Here is a 20,021-nt window from a genome sequence, read left to right as displayed (position 1 = left end):
GCGCTCGGCGCGCACGCGGGCGGGGAGGCTGTCCTGCAGGCGCGCCCGCGGCCGGGCTGCGACGCGTGCGAGGGAAGCGAGCGCAGAGCGACGGTGCGCAGGCGAAGTCTTCACCGAGCGGGAAAGGCCGAAATTCAGGGAAGAAGGAGTCCCCGGAGAATCCAGTGGAGGAGTTGGGGTTTTTCCTCATCAAGCAAACCAGCTGGTCTTCAGCGTGGTTGAACATCCCGTGAAAGGTTTCCTGCTGCACCTGGTACAAAAGTCTCAAGCGCTTCCTCGGCGTGCAGGCCTGCGTGGCTGGGCCCCTCGTACCTGCTCACCTCGCCGCGTTCCGGCACCTGGTGTCTGTTCCTGAGGTCCAGGACGGTTACCTGCCGTCCCCTCTGCTCGGTCACTTGATCCCCTCTGCTTTCCCCATTTCACCTGTCCTTTTAGCTTCAGGTCTTTTCCTCTGAGATTTCCTTCTACACCAGGTGCACTGTTACAAGTCTCATCAGGTCCTTTTTCTGTGGAACTTGCCGACATGTATGCTACTGTTATTCATGTTATTCTTATTTATCTTTTTATCTTCCTGTCCTAGCGTCACATTTGCTAATTAACAGCGTAGGAGAAAATACCTGGACTCCGAGATTGTGGGAAAGACTAGATTTAGTTCCCTGTATGTACAGTCAGGCTGAAATCGGAATGATACCAACGAATTTCTGGAGAGGAGGCTAACTATATATAGGGTTTGGGGCTGGGGGGGTCATAGTCCCAAGGAATCCGGATAAAATGTTTGAAGTCAAAGCTGCGAGGACAATCGGCACAGCTGTGCAAATAAAGCTGGGTCTTCCAGAGTCAGGGAGATTTCAGGTGCAGCTCTACATGTCTTTATGACCATCAGTTCTTGTTTGCTGAGGGCAGCATGGATTCCTGTAATTTGTGGAGGGTAGCATGAAGGTCTCCCTCAGGTCAGGCCTGACAGTCCCATCTTTTTGTGGTTATATACAGAGAGGGAAGGGTTAGAGGGTGGAGTTTCTCATGGCTACTTTGGACTTGACAGATGGGGTGGTTGGGGCAGCCTAATTGGGAGAAAAATTTGGGGGACAGGGTAGTACTGAGGAGTGGTCAAGCCAGCGCCTGCCTCTTGGTAATCGCATGTACACAATCCTGTAAAGACTATGAGAAAAGTCTGAGGAGATATGGCCCAAGGAGAAGGAGGAGGATTGTACAGATGGAGGTACAGCTAGCAGAAGAAGCCACAAGGCCCAGCCCCAAACATTAGTCCAAGAGTCAGACAGGTGCTGTCTAATTTCTCCAGACTTTTCTGTCAGTCTTTGGCTGTGTCCTGTACTATGCGTGACTGGTTGGTATGAAAGCAACATTCTTCCCCAAGGAGGACCCATAACCCACCTTCCTCTGTGGTGAGGAGGTCTAAACCTGTACAGTGTCGAAGGGTCACTGCTGCCAGGGAGCCTGTCTGGTTTTGTGAGGTGAGAATGGAGTCAGCTTTTTGTCTGAGGCTGTCAGAAAGATCTTGAGAGAGGGAGGAGTAGGAGCTCAGGGAGGTAGCTAGACCTGTTACGTCTGCCCCTGTAGCGGTGCTGATATCCAAACCTCTAAGCAGGGGTTTTAAATGTGTGGCTCTCCGTCACTGGACCTGGGTTTTAATGGTGACGGGCAAATTCTGGTTTCCTGGGGCATTGTCTGTTTTGGGATAAAGTATGTCAGTGCATAGGTGCCCGTTCAGTTAACAGGAGGCACGAGTAGATGGAGGTCCACCGAGGAGGAAGACACCTCTGGGTAAACAGAATGGGTTGTGAATGTTAAGGAGGTGTGTGATTTTTCATTCTGTCTTTCTTAGATGTCCAGGGTGCCTGCTAGGGCAGCACTTGTCGAAGGGCCAGAGGGGTCTCTGACATGAGGTTTGACGGGTGCCTATTCTGTTTTTCCAGTGTAGGAAGAAGCTTTTGGTATCTGTTAGGAGCCATTTGAGGAATGGTCAAGGTAGGCAAGAGGAGACAGTCTGAGCAAGTGGGAGATTTATGACAAGAAGTCCATGAGAGAAAGGTCATGCGTGGGACACGACCGCAGTTGCAGAACTTTGTCTATTGAGCAGTAATGTAGGCCAACTTCGGGAGGACTGGAAAAGTGGACAATCTGAGTGAATGGGGCTTCCCGAGTAACCTGGTAGCTGGCATGATCGTACAAGGCCGGGGACAGTAGTGAATAGTTAGACTGATGGGGAAGAAGATGTCCTTGTGGTATACCAGAGGACAGATTACGCTTAGTGCCAGCAGGAGCTTGGAGAGTCGGAGGAGTATCCGTGGTTATGGGGCTGTGTATGGGCTTAGTTGAGCTGTCCTATGCAGGAGCGTTAGTGAAACAGGATTGGAAGACTCAGGCCACGCATCCTGCCTGGAGGTTTTTTGTTTTGTCAGTCATAGGCAAAATGGCTGCAGACATTTTGTTGAGTCTAGTGGGTCCTTCGTTTCATACTGGAGGTGGTGTGTGATGTGGTAGAGATCCAGACCTGGGACTGAAGGGACTGAAGTGGTCGTATAGGCTGCTGCAGATACAGAAGGACAAAGCCAGCAATCTTCGGCCAGGTAGGGTTGGAGTGGCTCAACAAGGAATGAGTTAACAGTGAAGTTTTGTAAAGATGATGGGGAATGCTGGGAGGAGCTTGGGGAGAGCAGCCTCAGCGCAGGAAGGAGGAAGAGTGTTAACTGGGTTAAAGGTTGTAGGTAAGGGGAGGGGGAAGACCTGGGGAGATTAACGTGAACGCAAAAGATGATTTCATCCCCAAGGTAAAAGATAACTGAGCTGGAATACCAGTAGAATTGAGAGTAAAACCTATAGGAAAACACATAAAGACAGGATGTTTAATATCCTCTCTATTCACAGAACAAGAGAAGAGCAAGAAAAAAAGGAAAGCAGTGTGATCTCTGGGGAGAAATCACTCGGAGTGCCTGGTGAGGGAGATCTTCTGTCCAGGTGTAGAAAGACTGGAGAGCAGAAGCCTGAGGATGAAACCAGGTCAGATCAGTGCAGACTGTTTGACTAAAATAGGTGAAGCAACAGGATAGACAATGGCAGGGCCTTTAGGTGTTTTCTGGGATCCTGGTCAACCTGAGGGATGCAGGGGAGGTTACCTGCAACTTCCATGAGGAGGACGAGCAGTCGGGCAAATTGTCTCCAGGGCACAGCTTTATTCTCTAGCCGGGCCCACTGCGGGATGTTGAAAGTCAACAGCTGTTGGTGTGCTATAGATAACTCAGAAGGGCCCAGTCCACTTGGGCTGTTACATTTTGAATCAAAACCATTTTTTTTAGCCAGTTTATCCTCCTAAGGCTGAGTGTCAGGAGAAGGGTACCAGTGTGTTTTATAGTGTACCTTGCCCTGGCAAAGGAGTTGGGGTGGGGGGCTTATAGGAACGTCTGTCAGTGAATCAGGCATGGTAAATGTTGGGAAGAGGGAGGGTATAGATGCGTGGAAAAGGGGATGTTGCCCAGTGAGTCAGTGACATACAGTTGGGAGGGTTGGTTAATGAATCAAGAGGCCGGGTTAAAGTCTGGGCCCAAGGCGGGGGTAACTGTGGGAGTTTCTGTGACATGGCGGGGTGGGGAGGAAGTGTGAGGGGTGGGATGAGGACGTGAGTCCGTGGAGATCGTGGGAGGAGTAAAGGGTGAGGGGAGACTATGTGGTGATTTGAGTGCTTCTGGAAGCGTTAGGGCTGCTGCAGCAGCAGTGCGCAGGCACGGCAGCCAGCCTAAAGTAGTGTGGTCCAGTTGTTTAGACAGGACCGTGATGAGGCATGGGCTGGGACTGTGGGACAGCACTCCTCCTGCACAGCCCAGTGTTCAGGTGTGTGATGATTGAAGGGCCAGGTGGGCTTGGGAGGGCAAGGAGGGGCCTGTCTTTAGGGCTTCCTTTAAGGTCTGAAAGGATGAGTGAGGAAAGGTCTTGCGATCTGAGGGCTCAGCGGGGTCTCCCTTTACAGAGGCGTTCAGTGAGAAGGGCAAAGCTGGGAACCCAGAGGCGAAAGCGTCCTATTAAGAAGCCAAGAAAGGAGAGGAGCCGTTGTTTGGTGGTGGAGGTTGGGGTCTGGGGGGTTAAGCTCACCCAGTCTGGAGGTGTGGCACAGGTGTGTTTGTGGAGAATGATGCCCAAGTAAGTGACAGACGAGGAAGGGATCTGGGCCCTAGAGGGAGAGACCTGTGATCCCTGGGAATCTAGATGCTGCAGTAGTTAGGAGTGTTCTCATGGGATGATTCATAGGAGGGGCTGCAGAGATGGAAACTGTCTATGTACTGTATAAGGCGAGGGGAAAGGAAAGTAAACCACACACGAGGGGCAACTGATGTCATGGGGCTGTCCCAAAGGCCCGAGACAAGATGGTCCAGCCTAACTGCGGGGACTGGCACTTGCTGTGTCCCACAGAACAGAGGAATCAGAAGTCCTGTCTTCTGGCCGCCTTGAACCATTTTCCAGTTTGTACCCTGGCTATGCAGTGTTACAGAGAGATGAGACTCTTGAGCTTCAGATCAGGTTAGAGATGGAGGCGTTTCAGATTTTTTAAGGGACAGGCTAAAGGGGAGGAAGGGAGAAGAGGAGGAGGAAGGTTCCTCCCGTTGGGAGCAGAGAGAGATAACTGTCACGCCTGGCGTGGCAAAGTGAGAACAGCACCAAGGCCTGTACTGAACGTCCTCTGTTGTGCCCAAGGCTGTAAGGGAGCGTGGGTGATTGAGCAAAGCAGTTGCCACCAAAACTGATCAATCGTCAAGGGGAGTGTCTGTGACCAGTGCTAGGTTTAAAGGCGAGGAGGAGTGAGCCTTTCTGATGAGGGGAGAGAGTGGAACTAGGAAGAAGCCAGCAGCAGAGAGGGAGGAGCTCAAAGATGCAGAGCTGAGGCAGTGGTGGTGAGCAGCAGCAGGGTGGGGGTGCCGGGTCTTAAAGGCACAGAGAGTGTCGGAAGCCCGAAAAGGGGGGCAAGCTTACCACATCTGAAGCGGTCAGCATGGGGATGCTGGGGAACTGCCTGGAACACTGGAGCAAAGTCCAGAATCAGAGTCACCAGGTGGCCTCAGTGGAAAAGAGGCTCAAGACAGTGTCTAGTACCCTCTCAAGAGGGACACCCCTATTGTCCTGGGTTTTGGCTCCAAATGTTAATGATGTGTGAAGAAACACCCAGAGACTGAGACTGTGGGAAAGACTAGATTTGATTCTGTCTACATACAGGCAGGGTGAAATCAGAGAGACACCATGAATATCTGGAGGGGAGGATAAGTATATATAGCGTTTGGGGTTTGGGGTTAGGGGATCATAGTCCCAAGGGATCTGGATGGAATATTTGAGGTCAGAGCTGCAAGAATGATCAGCACAAGTAAAAGTGGGGTCTTCCAAGGTCGGGCAGTCTGGAGGGCCAGTCCTAAGTTTCTTTATGACCATCAGTTCTTGTTTGCTGAGGGCAGGCTGGATTCCTGTTGTTTGTGGGGAGCAGCATGAAGGTCTCTCTCACAGCAGGCCTGACAATATCCTTTTCTTCTGAGGGCTTGTAATTTATATCTGTGAATTGTACTCACCTGTGTGTTGTCAATATTTACATCTGCCCCTCCGAATGGGGAGCCACGGGGTGGGGAGCCACAGGGTGGGGAGCGCTGGTCTGCGGGCTGGCCCCCTGCCCCGTAGGTGCCTGGTAGGAGGGCCCCCGGTGCACGGGGAGCCACGCAGCAGTGAGCACTGTTGCATGCCGGCCCTCAGGCTGGCTGCCACCGCTCAATTGAGAACTACCATGACACAGAGAAACAATGACACAATTGGCCCATCATGCACCGGCTGCAGATGCCCACCCACGGACATGTGTGAATCATTCAAACATGGAGAAACCCCTGGGAATACATGCCATACAGCGGGTCACTCTTGCTCCCGCCATTGAGAACCAGAAAGGTCCAGAGTCAGTGGAGGAGCAGCTGCTGAACAAGGACTCGGAGAACATGAGAATGCAGACTAAGCCCAAGGAGCAGAGGTCCTGTGGACTGGGGTCATGAGAGCCGTTCGGAAGCTGTAAACCAGGAGGACCTTGCATAATACCTGCGGAGACTCCCTGGAAGCCATTCTTCCCCTGACAGTACAGGCTGTGGTGGAGTTCTGGAGAGGTCTGCAGCAAGATTCCTGCTGCCTGTGCTGACAGTTGGGGAGAGGACACTAACTGTGTGTGGGGTCCCAATGTGATAGGAGGCTGGAGAGAAAAAGCTACAAAGAATGGCTTCCTCCCTAGACGGCTCACTTGAGATCTTAGTAAGAATTGCCTCCTGAGTATTCTATAGCCATGATGGGGAGGAAGCCAAGGAGAGAAAACAAAGAGACCGAGAAAAAGCAGCTGCTTTTGCTGCAGCACTAAGAGATACAGACCCCAAGTCTGATTCCCAGGGCCCCAAGAAGAACTCTATGACTGCGTTCATCTGCTACCACTGTTAAAAGCCAGCCCACCTCAAGAGGAACTGCCCTAAGAGGCCCCATGGGCCATGCCCTGAATGCAAAGATGACCACTGGAGATGGGTCAGCCCTCTGAAGCAGAAGCCCCAGAGCTCAGACCCATGCTACCGGTTAGTCCAACAGGAATGAGGGGGCCTGGAGCATACTCTGCCTTCTCCCTCTGGCCAGACCGTCATTTCCATGGAGGAGCCCTGGGTAATCATGACTATGGAGGAAAAAAGAAAACAGCCTGTTGCTAGACACAGGTGCAAGTCTCTCGGTCTTTTTCAATCCTGGCCTTTCTTCTAGCTATCACAACTCAGTGACAGGAGTCACTGGTGAGGAGGTAATATGCTATTTTTGACAGCCCTTAGGCTGTAACTACTTATTAGATCCTTCTTGCATATCTCTGTCTTCCTGAGAAACCACTTTGAAGATACCACCATGTATTATAGCAGCCATTGATATTTTCCTACTAATCTATCCATAACTCTGTAATGCTTGTATTATTCCTATCCTATTTCGTAAATGGATGCATGTTTATTATTATGTGTTTCCTACAACAACCATTGAGCATAGTTAATGATTATTCAATTGGTCACTCATATATAGCTCTATTTATTTTCTTTCGAAGATACCAAAGTATAGTACAACAACCATTGATAATAACCTACCTCTTTTGTCTGTAACTCACTATTATTTGTCTATTTGTTTTCCTGAGAAACTATCTTGTAGATAACAATATATAAAACAATAACCATTGATAATTTCCTACCACTTTGTCTGTAATTTGGTAAGCCCCCCCCATTATTATGTTATCCTTCTTTTACTCTTTAAAATAAAAAAAAAAAAATTTACATCTGCTGGCCCCACCTGTTTGCAGACTAGGAGGACATGGTGTTGTTTCCCACCATACCCAGTGTTTAGCTCAGTGCCTGCCGTGTGCTCAGTGCTCAGTGCTCAGTAAATGTTTTTAGAGCTAATGTTCATGGCCAGTTGGTCTAGGATCCATGCTGGGGAGTCACGGGCAAGGGACGAGGGGGATGGAGTGGGATTGAAGGAGTCAGACAGAGGGATTTCTTCCCAGTTTCCTAAATATGCACTGTTCCATACAGAAGGCGCCAGCCACATGTAGCTACTGAACATGTGACATGTGGCTTTGTTGACCAAGGAACTGAATTTTAAATGTATTTACTTATTTTGTTTTTTTTTGAGACAGAGTCTTGCTATGTAGCTGAGGCCGGCTTCAAACTCATAATCTTCCTGCCTCAGCCTCCAGAATGCTGGTATTACAGGCATATTCCACCACACCTGGCCTAATTTTATTTAATTTTGATTACATGTTGTAAAAAGTGTTTGGAACAAGTTCAGTATATGAATCTATGCTTTCAATTATAGGTTTTATGAACTCTTTTATTTTTATTTTTATTATTTATTTATTTATTTATTTTTTTTGGTTTTTCTCCGGTACCGGGAACCGAACTCACGACCTTGCACTTGCCAGGCAGGCGCTTTTGCTGCTGAGCTAAATCCCCAGCCCCGGTTTTATGAACTCTAAATATAGGTTAAACATTTCTGGTGAAAATTTAGTATCCAAATTGCACTGTAAATACACTAGATTTTGAGAACCTACACAAAAAAAGATATGATATGCCAGTTTTTCTATTGATTACATGTTGAAATGATAATATTTTGTACATATTGGGTAAAGTAAAATATATAGAGTTAATGTCACCTATTCTAGGTATAGATTGGAAACAAAGAGAAGTTTTTACACCAGTGTTTATGGCAGTGTGGTTCACAAGAACGTGAAGATGATAATGTCTAGGATAATGTCTAGGATAAATGGATAAGTGAAAATGTGGTATACACATACCATGGGACTTTACTTGGCCATAACAACAGCGACATCCTGATAAAGGTTGAGTTATCTCTTATCCAAAAGTTTGGGGCCATAAATGTTTTAGATTCTGGAGTTTTTGATTTTGAAATATTTGCATGTGCATGAAATATCGGGGTAGGACTCAATTCTAAACATGAAATTAATTTATGTTTCATATATGCCTTATACACATAACCTAAAGGTAACTTTGTGCCATATTTTAAATAATTTTGTGCAAGAAATAAAATTTCATTTTACAGAATTTTCTACTTGCGATATTGTATTATTGCTCAAATATTTTCTAACTTAACATTTCCAATTTCAGATTTTCAGGTAAGGAGATGCTCAACCTGCATGTGCTAGAACCTGGACAGACCAAAAGCTTTATGCTAAGAGAAATATGCAAAAGGACACATATGCTATGATTCCACATATTTGAGTTACCTAGAATAGGCAAGTGCTTAGGAAAGGAAAGAGTAGTTGTGGTGGTGGTGGGGAGCCATTGTGTAATGGGTACAAGATTTCCATCTGGTGTCTGGAAATGGATAGTCATAGTGTGCATGTACTCAATACCCGTGAATTATACACTAAAATGGTGAATTTATGATGTGTGTTTACTGCAATAAAAATTTAAAGTAATTGCACGCATGGTGTGTGCTCAGTAAACATGCTGTCCAGCAGGCAGAGAGACTTGGAAGTTTGCCCTGCAGGTAGTGGGGTCTCCAGGTATGTGCATTAATACCAAACCGCAGAAAGCTGTGTGGGCCAGAGGAATAAGGACTGTCCCACGCCACCTCCGCGTGGAGTTGTTTAAAAGTGAAAACGTACTGAGGCTGAAGATTTGCCAAACAAAATCTCTACTTTGGTTACCTGTGCACCTATTGTCACCTCAAAAAATTGATGGTTGGATGAGAACTGTTGATTGTCAAAGTTATAAACCCACAAAGAATAAGTAAATGAATTAAAAGTGTGTCCCTCTCAACATACTTCTACAGCACAGCTCCGAGTAGCATTAGAAGCGTTCTGAGAACATGAGTGATGGTGATGAAGTTCTGGTGATGAAGGTTTTCACTGAAGGTTATTGTCCCACCGGGAAGGCTACTTGAGAGGAGGTCAGAGGGTGATGCTAGTGATGAGCCTGTGAGTGTCGGGCTTGCAGGATACGTCGGGGGCGGAGTGGCTCGTGTGGAAGCCCGGTGGGAGGGGAAGCCCCGTAAGATGTAATATGGAAAGGGCTTTGCTGGTGGCTTAAGTGAAAACCTGCCAGGGATACTGTATTCTGTGGGTAACACGACAACTTGGACATAAGCCCAGAGTAGTGCTCTGGTTTGCTGTGGGATCAGATGGGCTAACTTGTGTGAAAGGCTGTCTAACCTGACCAGGCTGAGCGCACAGAGCAGGTGTCAGGGAAGGCGAGGCACTAACGAGATTGCCTCAGTGTGTTTAAGCTGAGACTCCTCCTGTACACCGTCTTCCTCAGAAACTCTGGCTTTGGGTCTTTTTCTTCCAATGACGTGTATTTGATCTTTGGCATGTAGAAGTCTTTGAAGGGTTGTCCATTACGACTGCCTGATATTTCAACTACAGAAACCCACTCTTCTAAAATGACACCATCAGCCACTTTAAGAACATTGTTCTTGGAGAATATCCTCAAGTGTTCAGCATTGTCTGGCTGTTTGTGGGGTTTTTATCCACCCGGAAGCCAGGCAAGTACTGACTCAAACTCAGGAGTGAACAGTGGGTCCGGAGACAGAAGGCCTCTGAACAGGCCACTAGACAGTGATTCAGGGCAAATTCAGTTGTCCCACCCAGCCCGACTCTGAAGGAACTCGCTGTGAGGTACATGACACAGGAAGGTGACAGGGCTCGTCTTGTAGTTCTCTGGGGTCTGAGCCAGCTGGACCCCTAGACCTAGTTCTCACACATCCTCGCAGCCATTCACACAGTTCACAGTTCAGCAAGCGTTACAGGGGTTGGCATCTGTCTCAGAGTAAAAATGGCGATCCCTGCGGCTGTCCACCTGTTCCAACCCATTCAGAGCAGCGTATGCTTTTCTGCAGTTAAAAGTTCATCTGAGTTGGCTGAAACTCGCTGTGACCATTGGACTACAGGGAGAAATCATTAAAGTTGATTGGACAAAAATTGTTGTGCCCGGAATGAGTTTACTGTGCTATGAAACAGTGGTGGGAAGTTCTCTGCCTAAATGAAGTTGGGAGCAGAGTAGAACTGCTGAACAGCTTTCACCAGTAAGGTTTTATTTTTGTCTGTGTATCTGCCATCTTTGTGCATAGGTTAGCTGAGTATACCTTACTTCTTTTCAAACATCCTGTAAAGCCTGAGACCATCTCAAGAATGGACTGACCATTCCGACCGCAAAAGCCGGTCCTACACCAACCCGGCTGTAGCACTGTGGCCGGTCTGTAACGAGGGAAGTGTATATTTAGCACAGTCTGAATTCCTTCGTCCTACCCTGGGCTGGTTGAGTAGTGTCTTTCCCTTGGCTCCTCCCGAGGTGGCCCATCATGGCCAGTACTTTGCATTGTGTTTCTCGGAGTCTCAGGTAATTGAGTTGCTGGAGTAGATTGCTGTGTTGTGTCAGTTCTGAGAAGAAGGACTGCTCCACTGTATCTAAGGCATTGCATGCCTTTTTATTCTTGGCAAAGTAAGGAATTAGGGTTAGTTATCTGAAAATAATAAGAGGGCCTGTTCAGTTCGTTTGACTTCAGCTGGTAATGATTCTAGCACCTACAGTGCCCACTTTAATGGGAAATGTAGGCGTTACAGTTCTCCAGGTAAGTAAAGCACAGAGAGGAAAACCTCATCCATTAAATGCTTTAATTGCCCAAGATTAACCACTAAAATTTGGCTCCAAACGCGAGACTATTATAAGTAACTATTTTATATATTAGCAAGCTGTTTGATTCATTCCTTTCTATCTATAATACCGAACAACGCACTTCTGCTGATGGTGATAGAGAATTACAATATACCAAAACTTTTAATCTAGGAATATTTAGATAAATACTAAAGTTCTTTCATCTTTGGGATGGTTTGAACATTTCTGAGTTCTAAGCTTGCTGTAATGATTGCTGTATTTTTTTATAAGAGTGGTTAATTACAACTCTATATGTTTGGTCCTTGTGCCTATTGACAAATCTAAGCCATTTTCCTAAGACCAGGTATTATTCCCTAACATTAATTAAGAACCTCTGTGGGAAAGGCAAAAACTGCTATTAGCTCTTTTCTTCTGAAGTGTGCAGAAAATCTAAAGTCTGTCTGTTGCCTGGTGTGAAAGAATACGGATTTTAAAATTCTCTAAACAACAATAGAGTATCATAACACCTAGCCCTCAAAATGAAAGGAAGGCAGTAATTCACTTCGAATGTTTTAGATTCATTTTTGAAAAATCAAACTTGAAAAATCTGTCTTGTACCTTTCTTCTCCTCTTGCAAGTAGATCTTTTACACAGTTGTGGAACTTTGTTTTATGCTTTCTAACTTAATGATTAATTATCATACTTTTCCACGTTGTCCCATACTCATTGCCTAAGCCATTACACTCTCTGCACATTTTTTGGTCTTCAGCCAAACCTACTAAGTAAACTCCCAGAGTTCTAAGAACTAAGTTCTTCGGCTTTACCAAGGCAAAGCCTGGCATTTGAGGGCAGTGGTGGCTTGGGAGGGCCCTACTGCTGAATGCCCAGGTCAGCACTTTCTGCTGTTGTAAGTAATATGCAATGAGTCCATAATTTTTTTTACTAGATCGTATTTCTTTCTAAGTAAGAAGAACCAAAAATGTACAGAATTTTTATCTACTTGTCTGTATTCTTTTCTCTGAATAATCAACAAATATTTTCAGTAGTTTTAAACCTGATTTTAGCTACATTTTAAGTTGTAGATATGAGCCTGCCAACAGTTTCCGTTTGGGGAAGTTAACAAAGCAGATCAAGTTCCCGTACCGGCTGGCTAACCCGGTTGGGAAAGGAGGTAGAGGTGTAGCTGGCTGGTCTGCAGCCACACGTGGAGAAGGGAGGAGTGGGAATGGCGTTAGCTAACGTTGTGAGTGTTCTTTATGCTTAGCCACTTCATGCCACTGTCGAATGGGGTTTTCTTCATTCTTTGAGGGGGCTGGTCCTCTTGTATTTGTGCGGAAGCCAGTGCTCGAGCCCGCTGAGCAGTTGGCCCAGAGCAACTAGTAGTTGTCAGAACAAAGTAGGGTTTATGCCTCACAACATTACTATTTACTGGGTACACTATTTTTTTAATGTCTAAAGCACTTTATTATCAGTTCTAATTTTATTTCTGTTTGAAAATTAGGCAACTACAGTCTCATTCGTTCAATTCAAAAGCCAGGTAATAAGCAACAGTTATTTACAGAGAGAAGAGAGAGACACAGAGAGAGACAGAGACAGAGACAGAGAGAGAGACAGAGAGAGACAGAGAGAGCGCATATTCCCAGGGCCTCTAGGAACAAATGTACATAGTGTGTTGAAACCAATATACTCTGACACAGCAGAGGATTTTGAAATTTCTTCCTTTACAGTTGAAGAAACTAAACCTGACATTGAAGATTCCCCATTGGAGCTACTGCACATACTTCCGTGCTGGTCCCCTGGCTGGGCTGCAAGCTCCTCATGGGGAGGGAATGGCTCCCTTATGTCTCTTGCTGTCCCCAAGGCCGTGCACGGCCAGGGACTGAGTGGACACACCTGAAGTGCATCTTGACCTCAAATTCTTCCAGATGGAAAACTCAATATTTTTCTTCATGCTGCACATATTTATTTAGCTTCTAGCTTGTGGTAGACACTGTTCTAGGGATTAAAGAAAAAAATAAGCAAGACTCTCACCTCCTCCAAACAAAACTCTCACCTCCTCAGTCAAAATGGATGGTGACTGATTTGCTTTCTAAGAGCAGGGTCTCTGTCTGATAAATTTTTCAGGAGTCATGTTAAATATATCTCTGCTTCTTACGTTAGTTCTTTTATACTGTTGTTGCTAAATAGGTGCATGGCTTCTAATCGCTGAAGAAGTTTCGGTTATGTCCCTTCTACCGCTGTTAATCTTGACTGTATAAATACAGGATTTGTGTTGAGTTGTTGAAATTGTAGGGAGCTGACAAGGCAAAGACACAGAGTCGTAAAAACACGTAAAACAGTGGCAGCTGGTGAGTGACCACGGCCAGAGTGTGGGGCTTGCGGAAATATTCATGGACGTGAGGTCAGAGAGTTGGCTTGAGATTGCACACAGGACCTCAGGGAAAGCCTTGTAACTGTTGGGTTTTTGAGGAAAAAAACAGATCAGTTATGTTTAGGAAGGTTACACGGCAGTTACAAGATGGGTCAAGATAAGTTAGGAGGACCTGCTGTGAGATAACAGACCTAGACAGCAAGGCAGTAGAAATGACAAGAGGGAGATATATTCCAAACGCAAAAACAACAGAACTCAGTGGTTGATGGAGTGAAGGAGGGAAAACTTTTTTTTTTTTTTTTGGTTTTTCTCCAGTACCGGGAACCGAACTCACGACCTTGTGCTTGCCAGGCAGGCACTTTGCCGCTGAGCTAAATCCCCAGCTCTAAGGAGGGAAAACTTGAAGGTGATAGGGGAGCAGCTGGGAGGTTGTCAGTGACATTAATCACTGAAGTACAAGACAGTGAGGACACTTTTAATGGACAGGTGTGAGCGATATAATGAATACATTTGGGACATTTTCTACCAGGTATCTAAGACACCAGAACTCATGTCATGCTTATCAATAATTGTATGAAGTTCAGCTCAACACGTATTTTCAGCATCCTTATCACCTTGCTGAGAGATTATTATACAAAGATCAGTAAATAAATCCTCCTTGAGTGGCTTCCAGCTTGAAGATGGAAGTAAACACAGACCAAACCCTGACAGGAAGTTAGCTGTGGTGTTTCATAAGTGGGTGCAGGAGCCATCAAGACCGGAGTAAGGGAATATCAGTCCAGGGGGCAAGCTGTACTGATCAGACTAGGACAGCATAAGAAGCCAAGTTTTAGAGTATTTTTTCCAGGATTGCTATTGAAATGGTCATATTCAGAAACATCTAATAAAAGTTGCCTGTGTGTGCACCCAGCTGTAGTGGGTTCCTATGAAAATTTCAGCGAAGCCCTTCCAAGTTACAGCGGATGCACAGCACGTGTAAGTTAAGCTTCGTGCTAGAAACAGCTAAGGGAGAAACAGGCAAAAAGACGGGTACATTTCAACCTGCTGCTGTAGATCAGCTGTGCACACTCCTGCCACATCCACTTTGACAGGATCTCACTGTGTTGCCCAGTGGCCCAGGCTGTTCAAACTTCTAGTCCTCCTACTTCAGCCTTCCAGAGTGCTGGGATTATAGACATCCACCCTCACCCAGTTTGGGGCAGTCCCTTGATTCTGCTCTTGAACACTTTGTCAGAAATGCCAGAGCCTCGGCTTTCAGTAGACTGGGTCTGTGGCCATACCACTCAGAAGGTGCACGATCTCATCTGTCAGTGGGCTGGTCAGCTTGCAGGCCACGTGGCTCGTGAGGGTGCTTCCTTTAAACATGAGGACTGCCAGGCGTGGTGGCGCACACCTGTAATCCCAGCATTCGGGAGGCTGAGGCAGGAGGATTGTTGCAAGCTCGAGACCTGCCTGGGCTACAAAGTGAGCTCAAGGCCAGCCTAAACTGCGTAGTGAGACCCTGTCTCAAGAAGACAAAAAACAACAACAACAACCCCCCCCCCCACAACAACATGAGGACCTTACAAGCATGTGGACAAACCTCTTGGAAATGCGTAGCTTTTCAGTCCTACTTTTCTGAGTTGTATAAAAACAAATCAGTGTTTTCTTCCAAACCAGTAAGCGAGAGGAGAGCCAGCTTGTATTGCAGGTGTCTTGGGCAGCTCCAGACGGATTCTCACAGTGTATTGCTAAATTTTTCTTCAACATTTTGACCACTGCCCCAAAGGGGGAGACACTTCAGTCTGAGGATCAAGTCCTACGTCGACTCCTGTGGTTTCTGACCAGGAAAGTTTTTGTCCAGGTACCTTTTCTTCCTGTTTTTCCCCTTGTCCTCCTCCTTCTCGCTCTCTCTTTTTCTTTTCTTTTTAGTTTTCTCTTCTCTTTGCATAATACCAGGTTTTTTTCTTCTTGCAGCTAGGCAATCCTTTTTTTCATATCTCTAGAGTCATAAGTTGGAAATATTGTCCATGCTTCTATTGCCTTTTCTTCTTTTTTATAGATAATACATTTTGTCTCATTCTTATAATTGTGAGGCTTTGTGGAATAACTGTGAGCATGGTTTCCAACACCACATCTGTTCATTGCAGAGCGAGGAGTCTGAGGCAAGAGAATTGTTGCCAGTTCTGTGCCAGCCTGGGCGAGAACTTGAGTTCATGACCAGAATGAACTCTATAGTGAGACCCTGTCTCGAAAGGCCAAAAACCCAACACATACACTGCAGAGCGAGCCGGATCAGAAGGTATAGCCCTGTGTCTTCTTACAGTTGACATTTTCTTTTTCTTACTTTCCTTTTGAGTCAGCATTTTGCTGTGTTGCCCACATGGTCTTAAAGTCTTAGGCTTAGGCCTTCCTCCTGCCTCGGCCTCTGGAGTAGCTGGTGCCCCCACACCCAGCCATGTCATCATTTTCAATTTGACTGTATCTGACCACCAAAAGAGAACATTTCGGCTCTCCTGCCTTTTTTGCGGGGGCGGGAAGGACTTGCTAAATTGCTGCCCCTGCTTTTTTTTTTTCTTTTTATCTTTTTGAGACAGGGTGTCACTATGTAGTTCAGGCTGGCCTTGAACTCACTTTGTGGCCCAGGCTGGCCTTGAACTTGCAGTGATCCTCCTGTCTCAGCCTCCCGAGTAGTGGGATTGCAGGTGTACACTAGCACGCTGGACATGCCTCCTGCTTTTTGTCTGAGAACTAGGACTGTTTTTGAAACCATCGGCCAAATTGGACTTAGCACCTCCCAGGCAAAGCCTCTGCCCTACCTGGACAGGGTGGAGCCAGGTTCAGCTGGGAACTATCATCAGTTCCCTCAGCAAGGGGTCTAACTGTCTGCATTGAGAATCTGTTTAGTGTTATATTTAAACTACTTTATGTAGCTTGTTTTCTGTAAGGAATATGGAAACCAGGGTGGGGGTGGGAGTGGGGTGGGATGTGGCAAACACTTGGGATACCAGCTACTCAGGAGGCTGAGGCTGAAGGATCTTGAGTTCAAGGCTACCTTAGCAACACAGTGAGATCAAGTCTCAAAATAAACAACAAACAAAATGAAACAAGAAAGGAAACTATATCCATTGTAGAAAATTTCAAAATACTAATGTTTGAAGAAAATAACGTGAAATACTCACCAGATAACAACTCACCATTAACATTTCATTTTATCACCTTCTGAGTCTTTCCGCTGGAGACTAGTTTATAGGTTACATGTTGGTCATTGTGCGTGCCTGGGTGTGTGTGCTCTCAGTGTTCTGCGTCCGTTCTGCTTAGCACAGCTCTCATTTTTATCTCTGGGGGCGCCCTTTGCCCTCTGCTTGTGTGTGTCTCTGTTACTCATTCGCTTGGCAGAGGGTCTTTGTCTCTGGCCAGCCTGGGACCGGGGGCCGCATTTCATTCATACAGCAGATCCCCAGGCGAGGGTGTGGTAGCCCTTCCCAGTTCTTATCAGGGTATCTTAGGGCATATTTTCTCATTTTAAAAGTCTGATGTATAACTGATTACTCTTTTGCAAGATAGGATAGAGCAGCAGTTCTTGCTTGTTTCAGGAACTATATGGTTCATGAAGGACTTGGATCTGCCCCAGGCCTTTCCAATACACAGATCTCTACCATCATCTGTACAGTCTTTAAAAATGCTTTTCAGAGCTGGGCGTGGTGGCTCCCACCTGTAATCCCAGCACTGAGGCTGAGGCAGGAAGATCGTTGTGAGTTTGAGACCAGCCTGGGCTACAAGGTGAGCTCAAGGCCAGCCTGAACTGCATAGCGAGACCCTGCCTCAAAAGACAAAAAAAAAAAAAAAGATTTTCAGAGAATCCGTTATCGTTTGGTCCAGTGCTCAGCGTCGCGTTGTCACAGCCACGTGTATATGAACTGGTGACCTGGTGATGGTCCCTGGGGTTCGTGGTTGGCTGTGCTCGTAGGTGGGATGCATCTAGGGAGTTGTCAGAGAGAAGGCAAAAACAGTCTCCTCCCCTCTCCATTGGTTGTGATCACTTTAGTGGAGTTTAGACCTAGAACGTCGCTCGTGTGATTTTGTTTCTGGAAACCATGGATGAGTGAGCCCTCGGCAAGACGCTTAGCAGGGTCATTTGGGAAGAAATAGCATTTCCAAGCTGCTTGATCTCAGTGGGATTCGCTAAGCAATGTGGGCCCAATAATTAAAAACACCTATCTGAAGATGGGTGGGCAGTGCACGCCTGTCATCCCAGCACTCAGGAGGCTGAGGCAGAAGGATCACCACAAGTGCAAGGCCAGCCTGGGCTACCTAGTGAGTGAGAGGCCACCCTGAACCACATAGCGAGACTCTGTCTCAACACACACACACACACACACACCCCTGAAGATTCCAAAGAGACTCCACTTTTGTCTCAGTCCCTGAAAGAATCAGCAGAAAGCATGGCTGGGAGAAAGCGTGACGTCAGCACACATCGTTGCCAAATCCACACTTCACGTCAGGTCAGTCGCCAGTTACAGGCATTACGTACTTGGAGCTAAATTTAGGAAGACATTTTTTGTTTAAAACTTTTTTTGTTTTTGAGACAGGGTCTTGCTATGCAGTTCAGGCTGGTCTTGAGCTCATTTGGAGCTCAGGCTGGTCTCTAATTCACAGCAATCCTGCCTCAGCCCCCCCTAGTGCTGGGATTACAGGGGTACACCACCACAGCTGGCCCTCTTTTTCTTGTTTTAATCAATTTTGGTTGGGTGCGTTACCTTGGCTCAAAAGTGCTTCAACTTCTGACAGGAAAATATTATAATAGAGCAAAGTGCAGGTCATTATTTTCCAGCTTTGTGGCACTTGCGTGCATGGGCGCGTCTTTGTAGTACTTTGTGCTGAGCTTCATTCTTATCCTTCTATTTTTTTTTTTTTTTTGAGACAGTCTCCCTAAATTCCCCAGGCTGGGCTTGAGCTTGAGATCCCCTGCCTCAGTTCCCACAGTGCTGGTGTTACAGGCGCAAGCTACCGTGCCTGGCTTAAATTTGTGAGCTTTCTAAGTCAAACCTCTTACTGAAGGCCGACTCACTGCTTAGGGTGCGGTTAGCCAAGGTGAGTCAGAGGATAAGGGCAGAAGCCTTTCATCTTAGAGGCACCTGCTCCTACCCTGGACTAAAATGGAATTCAGAGCCCCTGAACTTAACTTTACAAAGTGCTGGGAGTACCTTCGGTAGCTTATTCCTTTCTGCTGGTGGACACCGAGGGGGAAGCGTCGTCAGTCTCTCTTCCGACTGCCCTCTGTCTAAGTCAGAGTCTCCTCAGGAGCCTGAGCAGCAGCTGGGAAGCTCTTCATTGGAGGACTGAGCTTTGACTCAGCTGGTGAGAGTCCGAGAACCCTTCTGCGCAGCGCGGACACTCGCAGTAATGAGAGGTCCCAGCACCACGCGCTCCCGGGCTTCGGGCTGGTCACTTACCACTGTGCAGGACGTGGCTGCAGCCAGAGCGCAGGGCGCACCAAGTGGACGGAAGAGTCGTGGAACCGAGAGAGCTGCCTCAAGAGAGGGTCCTCAAGCACCAGGCGCCCGCTCAGCGGTGAGGAAGGCCTGTGGTGGTGGTGTTGAAGAAGACCCTGGAGAGCACCACCTACGGGACAATTCTGAACAGCGCGGAAACATCGAAGTGATTGAAATCATGACCCAGCGAGGCGGTGGGGAGAAGAGGGGCTTTGCTTTCGTAAGCTCTGGTGACCTCCATTCTGTGGGTAAGACCGTCATTCAGAATACCATGCTGTGAAGGGCCACAGCTGTGGAGTGAGGAAAGCCCTGTGGAAGCGGGAGACGGCTTCGTCTAGCCGAAGAGGCCAAAGTGGCTCTGGGAATTTCGGTGGTGGTCGTGGAGGTGGTTTTGGTGGCAGTGACAGTTTTGGTCAAGGAGGAAACTTCAGTGGTCTCTGCTTTGGTGGCAGCCGAGGTGGAGGTGGAGGTGGTGGCCGTGGGGGTGGCTGCAATGGATTTGGTGATGACGGAAGCAGTTAGGAGGTGGTGGGAGCTACAGTGAATGTGGCAGTTACAACAGCCTTCAAATTTTGGACCCATGAAGAGGGAAACTTTGGAGGCAGAAGCTCTGGGCCCTACGGTGGTGGAGGCCAGTACTTTACCAAACCACGAAATCAAGGCGGCTACTGCAGATCCAGCAGCAGTAGCTATGGCAGTGGCAGAAGGTTTTACACAGTTCCAGGAAACAAAGCTCAGCAGGAGAGGAGAGCCAGAGGGGTGACAGGGAAGCTGCAGGTTGCAACAGATCTGTGAACCCAGCCAAGCACAGTGGTGGCAGGGCCTCGCGGCTCCAGGGAAGGTGTACAAAGTGGCTACAGAGAAGGTGTGTTTTAGACGATCCTCGCGTATGGGTGAAAAACTCGACTGTATTTGTGACTAATTGTATCACAGATTGTTTTAGTTTCTGTTCTGTGGAAGGCGTAAAGCATTCCAACAAAGGGTTTTAATGTAGACTTTTTTTGCACCCATGCTGTTGATTGC

General features: G+C 47.1%; 1 pseudogene; it reads left to right on the top strand.

The window, feature by feature from the left end:
- LOC102009701 overlaps positions 1-19,793 on the top strand; it is a 21,271-nt pseudogene extending 1,478 nt beyond the window's left edge.
- The last annotated feature ends 228 nt before the right edge of the window (positions 19,794-20,021 follow it).

The sequence above is a fragment of the Chinchilla lanigera genome, unplaced genomic scaffold (genome assembly GCF_000276665.1).
Source record: "Chinchilla lanigera isolate Chin_1 unplaced genomic scaffold, ChiLan1.0 scaffold00010, whole genome shotgun sequence".
Classification (NCBI taxonomy): Eukaryota; Metazoa; Chordata; class Mammalia; order Rodentia; family Chinchillidae; genus Chinchilla; species Chinchilla lanigera.
The sequence above is the reverse complement of the archived record's forward strand: the minus strand, read 5'-3'. Positions and strand labels throughout refer to the sequence as shown.